General features: G+C 37.1%; 1 protein-coding gene and 1 long non-coding RNA gene across 2 annotated transcripts in view; one reads left to right on the top strand and one right to left on the bottom strand.

The window, feature by feature from the left end:
• The window catches only part of LOC126368680 (uncharacterized), a 77,597-nt gene extending 68,715 nt beyond the window's left edge, over positions 1-8,882 (top strand). The window contains exon 3 of the long non-coding RNA XR_007566625.1: positions 8,663-8,882. This is a non-coding gene — a long non-coding RNA (uncharacterized LOC126368680). The remainder of the gene's footprint in view (positions 1-8,662) is intronic.
• LOC126368653 (uncharacterized) overlaps positions 1,159-16,307 on the bottom strand; it is a 338,846-nt gene continuing 323,697 nt past the window's right edge. The window contains exon 2 of the mRNA XM_050012742.1: positions 1,159-1,200. The gene's annotated coding sequence lies outside the window, so the exon portion shown is untranslated. The remainder of the gene's footprint in view (positions 1,201-16,307) is intronic.

Below are 16,307 nucleotides of genomic sequence, written 5' to 3'. Positions count from 1 at the left end.
TTACAACTTACACGATAAGAAGAATACAATTGAAATTCTCCTATTTTTTTGTCAGACATCTAACACTATCGCGATAAGGCTCAGATATCCTTTGAATGTCATTCAACTCAACTATGAATTAAGAATGGCAGCAAAAGAATGTCAACGATCCCGTGCCACGTTGAGAACAATATAAAATAATTGAAACAAAATGTCTACATATACATAAATAAAGTATATACTTGATGATCCAATTTTATATAACATAACATAGCTTCACGCTTGTATCCCCTAAGGGGTAGGCGTAGGCCTATATAGTATATACACCCACTCCTCTAATGTTTGTTTTTTTTTTATTATCGAAATCACTTTGTGAGACTGTCCTTTGTTTGGTAAGGACATCACAGGCTTGAAAATTGACAGGCACCAGATTGCTTCGGAGGGCACGTTAAGCTGTTGGTCCCGGCTATTAGCCGTAAAATCGCTCCACCAACCCGCAATCGAGAAGCGTGTTAGAGTATGCTCCATATCCCTTCCCGTTGATTGAGGTGAGGCCTGTGCCCAGCATTGGGACGAATATAGGCCATTTATGTTTTTATGTGTTATCTTTTATGTTTAATTTTATACAGAAAGAAAGTTAGAGGCCATTTCGTCTTCGGCCGTACCTGATTATACCCGTCCTGAGAAATCTAAATATATAATAGGAAAAACTGACAGACCGACATATCAACGCACAGCCTTAACGGCTAAACGTAGGCACTTGAAATTTGGAAGGGACGTAGCTTAGGTACCGTAGAGGTGCACTAAGAAAGCAATTCCCGAAATTCCCACGAGAACGGGAATTAGCGGGAAAATCCTTTTGTATGAAAAATCTAAACCACTTAAGTTAGACGCTTGAAATTTGGCATACAGGTACCTTAGTAAAGTTAAAGCTTAGTTGCAACAGGATATTGCAAAATTCTCACGGGAACGGGAGTTAGCAGGAAAATACAATTGTATGAAAAAATCTAAACCGCTAAGATACGAGTCATCATCATCATCATCAGCCCATTAACGTCCCCACTGCTGGGGTCCGGGCCTTCCCTATGGAAGGATAGGGAGATCGAGCCTTAAACCACCACGCGGGCCCAGTGCGGATTGGTGGTTATTAACGACTGCTAATGCAGCCGGGACCAACGACTTAACGTGCCTTCCGAAGCACGGAGGAGCTCGAGATGAAAACTTTTTTTTTTGTGGTCACCCGTCCTATGACCGGCCTCTGCGAAAGTTGCTTTACTTCAACAATCGCAGACCGAGCGCGTTTACCGCTGCGCCACCGAGCTCCTCAAGAGCTCAAGATACGAGTAGATGTTTTCAATCTAGCATGCATGCACACCTTAGCAAATATAAAGTTTAGTTATGGCTGTAATTTGAAAAATGGGAGTTAGCGGGAAAAAAATGTTGTATCAAAAAAATCTAAACTGCATAAGTTAGATGCTTGAAATTTGAGATGCACTCCCACACACATAAAGATCTCTATTTTATAACACGCCACGCGGACGAAGTCGCGGGCAAAAGCTAGTGTTTTAATAAAAAACATCCATTATTCTATCATGGTACAGATAAAAAGTCTACAATCTCAAAATATTTCTAACAAGGTCAATCTATTTGTAATTTATAAGCCGTCGTAAATAAAAAACATAGCAATATAAAAAATACCTGAAAAGATTCGCGCTTTTTTGATGTGTGAAAAGGAACTCATTAAAAGTTTATTTTCTTTGATTTAATTAACAAATAATCATTTCTGTCATTTACTTGATATTAAAATTAAATTAATTCTTAGAGTGAGTATTTCAAAACATTCACCTTTGATATTCATGGCGTCGCTGACAAACATAATGCGCGATTCACAATGAATCCAGCGCTGGTATACCTATTACTGGAATAGTGTGAATAGGACATTACGAAAAAAACATATTTATACAATTAATGAGAAAGATGTCACCCGAAATATTACATTTATGCATAATTTGAATTATACTTCAATATATATTTTTCGGAGGAACTCGGTGGCGCAGCCGTAAGAGCGCTCGGTCTGCGATTGTTGAAGTTAAGCAACTTTCGCAAAGGCCGGTCATAGGATGGGCGACCACAAAAAAAAAGTTTTCATCTCGAGCTCCTCCGTGCTTCGGAAGGCACGTTAAGCCGCTGGTCCCGGCTGCATTAGCAGTCGTTAATAACCACCAATCCGCACTGGGCCCGCGTGGTGGTTTAAGGCCCCATCTCCCTATCCATCCATAGGGAAGGCTCGTGCCCCAGCAGTGGGGACGTTAATGGGCTGGTGATGATGATATATTTTTTATTCACTGTTAAAAGGAAAAATCAAGAAGTCAAAACAAATCATTTCAGACTTTTGAATCTCAGTATCCACCAAGCTAATTCATCAGTCAGCAAGGCACAATGTCAGCAAATGAAACGCAATATTTAACCCATGATAGTAGCAAATAAATATTAAATAAACGTAGGTTGAAAGCTACTGAGGTCATTCCCCTTCTGGGAACGTAGTGGTATATACCGCGACAATCGATTAGCTGAACAAATGTCGTGACACAATCGTCTCTCTGACAGGAAGCTAAGTTAAATATAGAGGAGATAGCAGCTGAGGACTCATCGCCTCTATGATGGCTTTCAAAACGTTCGTTATGAGCGAGGTTCTTTTTCTATCGTGTGGGTTGTGAGGTGAATTACCAACCTCATCAACCCTGGTATCAGGATTATTATTGACCCGCCAAATGCCCCTGACATGGCTCATGTAACGACTACTTACTTACATCAGTAAGTAGTAACCGGGACCAACGGCTTAACGTGCCTTCCGAAGCACGGATCATCTTACTTTTTGGACAATCACGTGATCAGCCTATAATGTCCTAACCAAACTAGGGATTATAAAGTATTTTCTTTGATATGTCTCCACCGGGATTCGAACCCGGGACCTCCGGATCGTGAGCCCAACGCTCAACCACTGGACCACGGAGGATGAGCGAGGTCATACGACGCGTTTTTCCGTACTTTGAAACTCAAATTACATTTTTCTCTCCGTATTTGTCACAAAACGATTACACAATTGTTATAACTTAATGCCAATAACTTACGTTTCATCATTAATCGCGCATCGATTGTTCATAATTAATGACTTTCAATCCGACGCAATGACAAACATCGTATTAATGCGGAATTTGGTTTAGCAATACACGAAACTATGTAATTAAATTTCAAATTTGAATTTGTATTGATTAAAAATTATAACATGTAAAATACCTACTGTAAAATGACATTTACTTTTTGCTCTTAAAACCTACTCCCTATTTAATATTATGTTTGTGATATTTGCGAATCATAGGTAAACTTGCGAGGTGATTAATATATTAAAAAGTATAATAAAAGTGCTAAAAGACTGAGCAATATTCAAAGGCCGTGTTTCGATAAAAAAAGACAACCGTAACAAATAAACAGGTATACAACAATTCAAAGTTTCTATCCAAAGTTCCTAATAAATGGCCACATCTGATTGTAACACTCGAACAAAACAGAAGTTTTGAGACTGTTTCAATTGGAGACAATATTGTCTTCACTTTCCGACGTTGATAAATGAAGCGGCGAGAATACTCCAGAATACTTGTCTCGAGTCTCTGGCCCATGTTCCTACAACATTTCCCAGTGAAATGTTGTCACTGAATCTTTGTTTCATTGAAAGAATGGGTGTAACTCTGTAGTTACTACTAACATAATAAGTATATTACATAAATGGGTATTCTATTTAAAGTTATTGTTTTTCCTATGCTGTAAAGTGCGTTTTATAATGGTTTTATATGACAAAAAACTTGAATATCGTAATGAAAAATTTGTTAGGCTCGTCATTAATTTTAACTGATGTAACTATGTAGTCGTTACATGAGCCATGTCAGGGGCCTTTGGCGGCTCAGTAATAACCCAGACACCAGGGTTGATGAGTTTGGTATTCCACCTCACAACCCACACGATAAGAAGAAGTACCTACTGCGTGTGCAGTACTCTTTAATACTGTGTACCCACGATTCCATAATCGTGTGCAACAAAAATCAAGTGAATTGAAATTCTGTTCACATCGCCTCTCTCTCCATTCAAAATTACTTGAATTCAAAAAAGTAAATATTCAATAGGGGCCATCGAAATCGGCACATGGAATATATTCAACGAAACGCCCATTCACTATATTGTGTGATTCGGTACGTGTCAATATATTAAAGAATGAAATTCAATATCATCATTTCCCTAGTATTATCTCGTTTTTCACAAGGACTGCTTACCTAACCTAAAGATTTGACAGGTCCGGTTTTTTCCAGAAGCGATTGCCTGACTGATTGCAATTCCAACCCGATTCCAACCCGCGAAGGAAAAATCAGCTCAATACAGGTTAGGTCAGGGATATTATACCTCCGAAAATGCATTTCTCGGGAATTTAGGTTTCATCATTATGTTTTCGTTCACCGTTGAGAACGTGATAATCATTTATGATTCAAACATGAATTCGAAAACAAATTCGACAGTCATTGGTTTACGCCTGTGCTGGATTCGAACCCGCGACCTCAAAGTAAGAGACAAGCGTTCTATCAACTGGGCTATTACGGCTCCAAATTCAATATAATTTCATTTACATTTATTTTTAATTTTTTATTAAAGGAACACGATTGGAAATATACTACGAATATCAGCTACATGTTTCGTTTTTCAGTAACTAGTACCAGTTTCAATTAAAGCGCACGAATTTTTATGAACTTTCCCTATATCCCCAAATCGCTGTTTCAGCCTGTATCCGACCGAACTAAATGAAAAAAGCCATTTGATGCTCTGAACAAAATCAATTACCAGCGTGAGTTGGAAATGTTGTAAACGTAGTCTTGAAAATGAAAACAAATATTTTGTTCAGAATGTCCATTGTCCACAGTTTTACATAGTTCAAAATAGGTAATTAATACATTTTTCTTTAAAAAATCTTAGATACGTTAAACTAAATTCAGTAAAAACTGGGTGAAAACTACAGCCTCCCTTAAGACACGGCGTCTTATGCATATATTACTATGTGAAAATAACACGAATTTGCGCGAATTATGCATGTAGATTGGCGAAAAATGAAAATGTACACTTTTGGACATAACACGGTAAAAACATGGGCAACTTGTGAACTTCCAAAAAACTGCGAAATGAGATATGCATAAAAGATAAGAGGAGATAAATTTGAGGAGCGGGAAACGTATGAAACAGACGAGGTCCCGGCTACGAGCGAATGTGTATATGCCTATTTTATTGAGGTACGGATTTCAAATGTGTATCCTTTTTATGGTATGTTATAAATCTACAGGATTAGAGTGCAAAATATTATCTCGGATTCATCATTACAGCGCGTTCCAGGCCTTTGAGTGCCGTTTAAAGAGGTGATAAACTTTAGCCTTGTATTTACAACCTCAAATGAGGACAAGTTTATGACCTATAAGCTTCTACCCTGAATATCTCTGTGCTTTAATTTTCACAAATATCTACTTAAATAGTCTGATTTAAAAGAAAGAAAAAAATATTAAGTAATGTAGTGTGGTGTGGTGTAGTGTAGTATAGTGTGGTGTAGTGTAGTATAGTGTGGTGTGGTGTATGGTGTGGTTTAGTGTGGTGTGGTGTAGTGTGATGTTATGTGGTATATGTGTGGTGTGTGTATGTTACTGTTTATTTTTACAGAAAATCATCAATTGAGGAGCGTAGAACAATATCTACACTTCCCATTCTACCGAACTTTAATGAATCAATATTCTTGTGTAGGAAAATCGTTATTTCGTCAAAGCAATACCTCAAGAGTAATATCAGACTAAAACTAGAATTACTCCACGAATACTTGAATGATACTCCACGAGCCTCCAAGTGATTAAGAAGTGCGTTTAGATCCCGATAGAGCCTCACTCCAATAAAGTAGGTACTCTAGTAGTCATTATTGCTGATATTTACGACCGTTTAAAGGTATATTTGGGAGAAGCAGGCACCGCATTAATGATTCTCCTACAGAAAGCGAGAAGCGTGTAGTGTCAGACTTATCAATTTGAAATATTCTACACTTCTATAAGTACCTTGTATCTCCCGTATGTTATCTAGAAAATTATAACAAAACAAATTGTTAGGTTGTTTGTAGCATCGCTTCTCGTCCTCATATTTTATTTTTTGGGTCATTCATTATATCTACGTACATTCCAAAGTGCTGAATTTCAAAATAGAATCAACATTGCGGAACTCTTCCGTCCCGGGTATACAGGGTGTTAGTGAAATCGTAACAAAAACTTTGAGGGATGATTCAGATCAGAGTGACACTGTAACGAATACTCAGGGGGATGATTCAGACCATGACCCTGAGTTGATATCAAGTGGAATTTCCTGTCGGCAATTTCCGGTCATGAAAAGTTTTGTGTTTTTTTTTTAAATTATTTTGTGTTCCATACTTATGCGACGGAAAATTCTAGTTGGTATTGACTCAGAATCATAGTCTGAATCATCCCCCTCAGTATTCGTTACGAGGTCACTAACACCCTGTATTAAATAAAGGTAAAAAAAAAACGATTTTTTATGGCATTCAATTTCAAGTGGATGGTAAAGTACTTGTACTCTCATCGCTGAGTCGCCAACAGTCGGTTAAACAAGAAGTACGTATATTGGACGGGTACGCGTGGAAATAGCTCTAAGATCGTTTTAATGAAGATAGAGCTGTAAACTTGAGATACCGATGTTTGTGGTGGGGTGAATTTGGGAAGATAGATCAATTACTAGAACCTAAGTAATCAGTTGAAAAAGTATTTGGCATTATAATTAGTGTTCTTATTTATCTTATAATGTCTGTAACTCGAGGCGTCTTCTGAGAGGATTAGATAAGGGCTGAATGAGGAAAAATCAATAGATTTTAAACTTAGAATTAATAAAATAAATAAAGTGACTCTATTTATCACAACTAATTATCTTTATCGGCGCAAGTAATTATTTTATTCACTTGAACCATTAAAATCCCGTCCCGTCCGCTTACTTAACCTGAGGATTTGACAGATCCGGTTTTTTGAAACGACTACCTGGCTGACCTTCCAACCCGCAAAGGAAAAACCATCCCAATACAGGTTAGGTCAAATGACATTAAGACCAACAAATCCAGTCTACTCGTAACTGATCAAAAAAGTCATGCATTCTCAATAAAACTGACCGAGTGCGGTCCTTCTGACGTTATGCAGCGGATACGCGAGCAAAACGAACGCAAAAGCAATTTGGCAGAAACACTTTAAAACGCGGACCAAACTTTAATTGCTCACGATAAAAATTTCGTTTGTCCGAATTCCCTCTATTCCTGTCCCAGTAAATGAGCACTGCATTCTTGCTGCATCACAAAGAGTTCTTTTCATCTCGGTTGGAGTGCTTCGAGTTTTATTTACCCTTAAGGTTTTGTTTCGTCGGCTTGCGAAAAGTCGTTAATCCGCGCGGTAAGTCGTTTTAATGAGTCGACTTCTGCGAAAAGACTGGGAAAGTGCGCTTTATATGTTACATAACGACCGTACGCGAATGAGACACGCTGCCCTACATAATGCTATACACATTCGTTTAAAAACAGCTGTTTGCAGTTTTTTCTATATTGTTTACTTTCGTTTTAACCACTACTTAAGAACCTAACTCTATTTTTCACACAATTATTTTTATCGACATAGGCGATTCAGTTTTCCTGAATCATAAAAATCTTATGTTCAAATGGCCCTAAATACAATGAAATCTAAAATAAAACATTTACTCACATAACTGGAAACTTTTTAATTAATAGATCTAAAAAATTAATCTGAGGAAACTTTTTAATTAATTACTTTATTACTAAAAAAAAGCACTCCTATTTGAACATGTCGACCGGCCGATATTAAATTATTACACTTGACTTCTACACGTAACAATAGGGTAGTTTTCAACTACTCAAATCAGTTACTTTTTACTCAACGTCAAAACACGAAATTACTTTGGAATTTGTATGAAAAAGCAACCTGTGACGTCATGACAAAACGATGAAAATTCATTAATTAGTTAAATAGAAAAAAGAAAACGTTTTTGTTACCTTCAGATCTGTCTTTATTTAGTAACCAGAATATCATAATTTATCTTTGACCTAGGAAACTACCCAATTAAGGGCCACACGCAAAATTACTGTAAATATTTCATGACAATGTAAGGAAATTGTTTGTTCCCATTGCTTTAATAGTTTGATGACAAGTTCCTAGCTAATCAACATGAATTATGTTTTATTACCGACTTCAAAAAAGGAGGAGATTCTCAATTCGACCGCATTTTTTTTTTTGGTCAACATAAGAGAGGTTAACGACCTGTAGGTATGTAGGTGCGAGTACTTGGCACTGGTTTCCAATGATCTGGATTAAGTCGTGGCAGATGCATTTAATCATAATATAAGCAGATAGTGTAGACGGTACATGGACTCAATATGAGTTAATATAAATGTAGGCCTTTGCCGTCGCGTAAACACGATTCACAATCTATTAAAACAAATCAATCGCAAGATATCGCTGCGACTAGTGTATACTATATATCCTTATCTATAAAGTTGTGTACGTTGCAGTTGATTGATATGTTAATAAGTAATTTTCTCTTGTTTCAGATAAAATTTCTTCCAACATTCCGCAACTATGGAGGTGCTAGGTGCTGCTCGAAGTGAACAGAATGCGCATACGCTTAGAATACAAACTGACACCTATTTGTATAGTTGAGCACCCACCGAAGATGGTTAAGTAGTTTAGACTGTAATTAAGTGAAAAATGAGCTTATAAGTTAAGTATATGTCCGGAGAAAGGATGCCTTATTACGGGTATCGCGAGGGGGAGTCGGACTCGAGCGGGGGGTGCTCGGACTCGGACGGGGGGGAGTCAGACTCGGAGGGGGGGTTGAGTACGGAGAGCTCGGCGGGGCACGGGCTGCCGTACCCCGGGTTCACTCCAGTGGCGCTCCGCTACTTCACGCAGGACACCAGGCCTCGAAGCTGGTGCCTCAAGCTCATCACTAATCCATATCCTTTTTAATAGTTCTATTTGCGTCCGTTGTCTCTTAATGACACGCTACTTATTTTTTATGTCTTAACAACATAAGCTCATGACTATATTCCAATTGGGGTAGTCGGAGGTACATCCGTCGCAAGATGAACTAAGTACCCATACCTCACCGGCTAAAAAATCGATTAAAAATACAAGCTTTGGTAAAACAGTAAACTAAACTAAGAAAGAAAGAAAGATAAGCTTGCCTGTACTATCTGTTTTCTTTGTATGTTTCTTGTGTCTGTTTCATTGTGTACAAATAAATAAATAAATAAACAGTCAGACAAGCGCAAGAAATCTAACTTTATGGTTATAACTCTATCCGTTATCTAGCCGTAGGTCCCGGTCACTACTTAATGATGTAAGTATGTAGTCGTTACCTGAGTCATATCAGGGGCCTTTGGCGGCTCAATAATAACCCTGACACCAGTGTTGATGAGGTTTTTACTCCACCTCACAACCCACACGATAAGAAGAAGACTTATATCTACTTAAAGCAGTGCTTCTGACATAGTTTCATCATCATCAGCCCATTAACGTCCCCACTGCTGGGGCACGGGCCTTCCCTATGGATGGATAGGGAGATCGGGCCTTAAACCATCACGCGGCCCCAGTGCGGATTGATAGTTATTAACGACTGCTAATGCAGCCAGGACCAACGGCTTAACATGCCTTCCGAAGCACGGAGGAGCTTTTTTTGTGGTCACCTATCTTATGACCGGCCTTTGCGAAAGTTGCTTAACTTCAACAATCGCAGAACGAGCGCGTTTACCGCTGCGCTACCGAGCTCTTCGACATAGTTTACTTTAATTAAATTCGAATCCCGTCAAATAATAAACGGCCAGTATCACTTCAGATTGTTATGACATACATAAGTAAGATAAAGTTGCCTCACACTCCAAGCTTAAACCTTATCGTTATGAATGAACTCGTCTAATCCATTTCATAAACCAAAGGCGACAAAACCAAATTCAATATTACTCTGCAATGTATGAATCTTCCTTGTGGATTTATTTGTGAATTGTTAAGCGCCTATGTATAGTTTATTACATAAACATCACGATAATTCTGCAATATGCTTTGGTCTCCTGTATCAAATATTAACAATAAGTAGGAAAATGGCAATGTGTTATCTCTCCTATTTATAAACCATTGGGGACCCTGCATTCGTGAAATACTACAACAGGATCTTTAGTAGATACTGAGAATCGATTTATTAACAAGTTTAAACAGTAAAGTTTTCTACAAAGTCCTCAATTGTGTCAGTCTTTTAACAATATTTTAACAAAATGTATCTACGTAGATTGCGATTCTTCTTCAAGCTATCGAGTAAAATCAGTTGTCATGGCAAATTTACTCTTATATCACTCGTATGTTATCCATTACGACGACGAGAAAACATAAAGGCGGATACGAACATTGCGAGGCATGTGCACCACACGCCATGCGCCGCATGCCTCGCAATGCGCATATACCTTCATTATTTGAGGCGAGGCATGCGCTACTTATTTCATATAGCATGGCATGCGGCGTATATCGCCGTTGCTTAGCATATGCCTCGCAATGTAACCCGTACTTACGTGTCAAGGGTTACCGAGTATTCATTAGAAACTTTAGTGAGCACACGTGTATTTTTGTGAAGCGTAGGTCGGCAGACGCGATACAGTCAGCGTGAAGCTTTGATCTGGCACGTATCAATTATGTACAAGGGCCGAGAGGCAAGGTCGTTTCGCCGCATTTCAGTGTAGCAGGCTGGACGCACCGCGGTGATTATTTACATAACACGTACCTCTTTCACAACATAAACATTTCCCATGTTGGAATATTCTGTTTCCACGATACATGATGAGTCAACATGTACATTTAATTTATAATTAATGAAGATGATAGCAGGTTTTACAAACATTATTAATTATTGTGTAAATACGTTATGATCTCAATTTGTTCCACGTAGGTACTATAAAGTAGCTTTATTAAGATAAATAGAATAAGTATCAAACAACAGTGTCTCGTAGCAACGTGTGTCTGTGAACAGTGTGTCTGTGTGAGTGTGTGTGTTCAGTGTTTCTGATTAAGTATGTGATAAATTGTATTATTATAACAAAAATTTTATTATTTATTATTAAACTAATTTTCTCTATTTTTTGTCTTTGATGAAAGTGGAGGAAGCGAAAGTGGTGTGGTAAATGGAATTCCATGGTCTCTACCAACCCCAATGGAATATAGGCGTGATCGTATGTATGTATCAAACTATTGTTATTAATTAGTAAAGGTTTTTACGATCGCCAACTGTATCGTAAAGTGTGTGTGTCTAAACAAAACCATGCAATGGTCAATAACTTCGAAAAAAAATCGGGTTTCTAGTACCTACACTGAAAGAGGCTTCTTAACCCTTTCATGGACAGAGACCATGGGTCATTGATGGTTCATAATAGGTAGTATGAGATTATGACAACTTGGAATCGAAACGTCATTAGACGTTCTGTCCTTGAAAGTGTCATGATTTTAAACAAATCAAACATATTTTGTAACACTTGTCCAGTTATTAGTTATTAATCTATGCTCTAACAATGGTATTTAGTTATTATTTTGCGGTATTTAGTCTATGATTAACAGTGGCGCCATCTGTAGGGATATTAACTGTGGAGGTAGCACGTGATTGGTGAGTTATATTCCCGCGCAAATATAAAACGTAAAATGTGACGGAGGCGGGAAGAAAATACTAACGAAAGTCGTAACGAAAGTAAGGTTTGGGAAATTGGTACATCCATTCTGATGGTAGACACGAGCAGAGCAATACATCAGGAAGAAATCTTAATAAAAGTGTTAATAATGTTACTTTGATAAATAACGTAAATGGACATTGTAAAACAAATATTGTATTCTATCCTGCCTCGTGTAACATCATAGCTATTGTTCTACAGCCGCCATCGGGCTTTGAGCCGGCTCTTATCAATTATGAACAAGGGCTGAACGACAAGGTCACGTCACAAGTCGGCGTCGACGCAAGGGGCACATAGTCGCAAAAGACGCTTAATTTTAGAACAGCCCCCGGGACCCTTCTCGAAAAGAACAAACGGATTTTCGACCTTCTCATTGAAACAAGGAAGATTAATATAATAAAAATGAATTTTAATTTAAAAAGCGAAAGAAGTTCTGACAGTGAAGTGTTTTATTTATATGAATGGTCGTAGCTATATAATATAAGGCTAGTTTCCAACTAGTCAAATCAGTTAATTTTTACTAAATGCCAAAACACAAAATTACTATGGGATTTGAAAGAGCACACTGTGACGTCATAGAAAACGTGATAAAATTTCGGACTTATTTTACGTTTTTCTTGATTAAAATTCATAAATAACTTAAATATGTAGAAACAAGAAAATGATTTTTGTTAATCCTAGATCTGTGTTTATTTAGTAATCAGAATTTCATAATTTATCCTGAACCTAGTACACGACATATTTCTACCGTTATAAAATGATATAGGCTTGGATCACAAGCTGTTGGTCCCAGCTACTATATGAGTATGCTTCATACCTCCCTCCGATTGATTGGACCCTATGCCGAGGTTTTTCTTGCAGCTTCTTTTACATACTGACAGGTTGTGAGAAGCTGCAGTAGTTTTAGGCGGATGAGATGTTCGTTGTGTAAAAAAATGACAATTCAAAGTGTCACTATGTTACCTACTGAGTAAAGATATTTTTGAATTTGAATTGAAGAGAGGCCTGAGCCTAGCAGGGGGACGTATAAAGGCTGTTTAAGAGTTGTGTTATGATAAAGTGATTTATAGAATGCCAATTTATGATCAAGCTATAAACGTCAAGAACGAAAAATATTATTGTTAATCTTATCAAACGCGAACATTTAGCGCTTGATGTATGAAATGTAACGATGACTGACGGCGATCTAAAAGCTCGCGAGTTGTTTGACGTAGTTTTGACAGTCAAACAAACATTTTATAACAAAATACCGGAACTCTTAAGTCATTCTTTGAAATGAAAATAGCTTTGCGTCCCGTTCTCATCAATCATTTACCATGTCCGCAACTGTTGCTAATCAAACGACTTCTTTACGACATACGAATGCCTAAATAAAAGAGAGAGTTTATTTTATTTTATTAGTGCATTATTCAATCTAAAGCTTTCCTAAACTCCCGAAACACAAAATATAATCAACCTTTTTTTAATTTGTTCTTTTTTGCATTTACTTTCAAGTAGGTACTTGGTACTAGGGGTTGGGTACTAAAAAGTAGTTAGTCGTCCCCTAATGATTCTCTATAAGCCGGGATCTCGGTTGTAACCATAATCAAAATGTAAATGAACTGCTCGACACCAATCCGGAGAGGAGTGGCTCCCGGAATCTGTTTTAATTTGCCACAATCTTACGAGTGAGATCTTACCTAATTGAATGGTGATGAAATCGGCTTACACAAATTAATGTCGACTTCGTGGTATCGTTCTATGTGCCTTTTATTTCGCATTTGTTAACCAGAAGAGCAACAATATTGTTAAATATTTCCAACTATTCCTAAAATTGTGCAACTTTAACCTGGCTTAATTGGTTCTTTGCATTTGGATTGATGGTCTGTTTATTAAGTAAAAACATTGATAACTAACATTCAAGGCCGAGTTGTTTCAGTGCTCTATTTACAATCAATCAATCAATCAATCATTTATTTGCAAGAACACAAAGTTAAAGATCTTATTCTAAGTAAAACAGTGCATGTATTCAACACAAGCTTTTACTTGAAAGCCATAACTATCGGTCGTTATTAATCTTGCTCTAATGCGTTTATAAATAGTCTCTTGTTTGCTCATAACATGCAAAATTGACGTCACATAAACGGCAAATGGGAAAATAATATTAAAAATTTATAACACTCGCTCCTTAAGAACAACGGCTGAATGTGCCGACACCTCACCCAATTTCCCAGTTATGGAGGGTAGGTTGATATTAAATTTTAATGGCTGCTTGTACAGAAGTACGCGCATAAAACTTTCAATATCGACCCGTTTCCGGGCAAACTGAGTCGGATTTACAGAACTCAAGGCTCCGACCTTTAAAATATTAAACATAACTCCAGCAAAATCCATATTTCAAACCGCAAATTAATTGACTTTTGGTTAAAAAAAAACCTCAGAACAACCGTCGGAATTACAATTTGTAACTATGGTTCGGCTGCGGCTAACTATCATATAAATTATGAAAAACAAATCTGGTTAGTCTCATGTCGGTAACATGTGTGCATGAAACTGTATTATTATGTTCTGTGCGACGGCACAAGCCACAGCTTCGAGCGAATCTTGCCTAATTTAAAGGTAAGTAGTTCGAATCCTGCTCATTCAATAGCTCAATTGCTTTACCGAAACGAGCGTTTTATGTTTTCACATAAAATTGAATGTTCATTTAAGATGCTTTTTTCTCCTTAAAGTCTAAGGGAACCGAGTTGATCATTACAATATTTTTGTAATATTGAGCTGTAGGAAATACAACCACAATGGATGGCGGAATAAATACCAATCAACGTATATAATACTTACATTTTCATTTACCATTGCTTTTTCATTTTAGACATTTACGATTTTCATTTCGAGGTTATTAAGTAGGTATTTAATGAATATGACTGATTATCATTGCCTTTAAAAGAATATTTTATCAAATATTTTATAATGACTGCTATCAGGTGATAGTTGGAACATTTTGATTGATTACTAAGGCGGCTCATAACTCGTTGGTATATGTCAGTTAATATGTGTAAATAATAGTAATCGGGAGAGGTCAGCTTAGTAATAGTTACTATTCATAGTATGGGTAATTTCCTAGGTCAAAGATCAATTATGAAATTTTGTTTACTAAATAAAGACAGATTTAAAACCGACGAAAATACATTCTTTTTTCTATTTAACTGATTTATGATTTTTTATCAATAAAAGGGTAACAATAAGTGCGACATTTTATCATGTTTTTCTATGACGTCACAGGTTGCTTTTTCGTACAAATGCCATACTTAGTAATTTCGTATATTGACGTTTAGTAAAAAGTAACTGATTTGACTAGTTGCAAACTAGCCTATTGTATATATATTTTAGTTTGGTGTTCCAACCTCGACCGTATCATTAGTTATTATCAGAGGAAATAGTGGTCTAACTCGTACCAATTTCTGATCTAGAATAAATCCAATTAGTATACAAGTACATTTGTGAACACGCATTATTGTTTTACAAATAGTTCACTTTCTTCTATTTGTACCAAACGTCTCTCTTGCGGTGTATAAAAGAACTAAATTCAGTAGCCCGCATACCCAGAGTCGAAACCATAACAAAGCAATATGCAGAGTTCAAAGGGTTACAGAGAGCTTAGAATTTTTGTTGTACGACAGAGAACATTGAAACACAACAATGGAATTTCAGATGAACTCACAAAAATGCTTTCGAAATTCAGGGTACAACTTTATCCAACATCTAACATGAAGTTTAGACCTTCAGAACCATTAGTTCAGTACAATAATTAGTGATAAAGATAGCATTTTACAATAGCCTCAATGCGCGGTAAGAATTAGATCTGTCAAAATATTATAAGTTAGTGATGTGACGTTCATTAGTATAATGATGTATCAGTCGATATTAGGTCACAACTTACACAATTTGGAGGTCCGGGTTCGATTTCCAATGGGGATATAATCGAAAACATTCTTGGAGACTGTCCTTTGTTCGGTGAGAACATTGCTGGTTGCATCACCAGTAAAAAAAAGTAAATTGATTTCGTGCACGCTATTCGTCCCGGCTACTATTTATTTAAGTAAGTATGTACGTAGTTGAATGTATACAATCCACACTACAGAAGCTACTTTTCATCGGATATACAGAGAAGCTGCAGTAACTTTGACGGATGAGATGTTCAACAAAAAATATACATAAAAAATGATGATTCAAAGTGTAGCTGTGTGTATTTATACGAGTATGTTACGGCTAATACCCGAAGTGCAGCTACACCTAGTTATAGCTGGTTAGAACTAGGTATAGCCACTTACTTTTGGTTAAACCTAGTACGAGCCGATGGTTTGACAGTTCCGGTTTTTTACAGAAGCGACCGTCAATACTTAATACTCAATTATTTATTGTATTCCATGTCTGTCTTACCTTCCAACCCGCGAAGGGGAAACCACCCCAATGCAAGTTAGGTCACATACCTACAAAATACATTCACAATGTG

Source organism: Pectinophora gossypiella, chromosome 8 (assembly GCF_024362695.1).
Source record: "Pectinophora gossypiella chromosome 8, ilPecGoss1.1, whole genome shotgun sequence".
NCBI lineage: Eukaryota > Metazoa > Arthropoda > Insecta > Lepidoptera > Gelechiidae > Pectinophora > Pectinophora gossypiella.
Note: the sequence above shows the minus strand (reverse complement) of the source record. Positions and strands in the feature narration are given on the sequence as shown.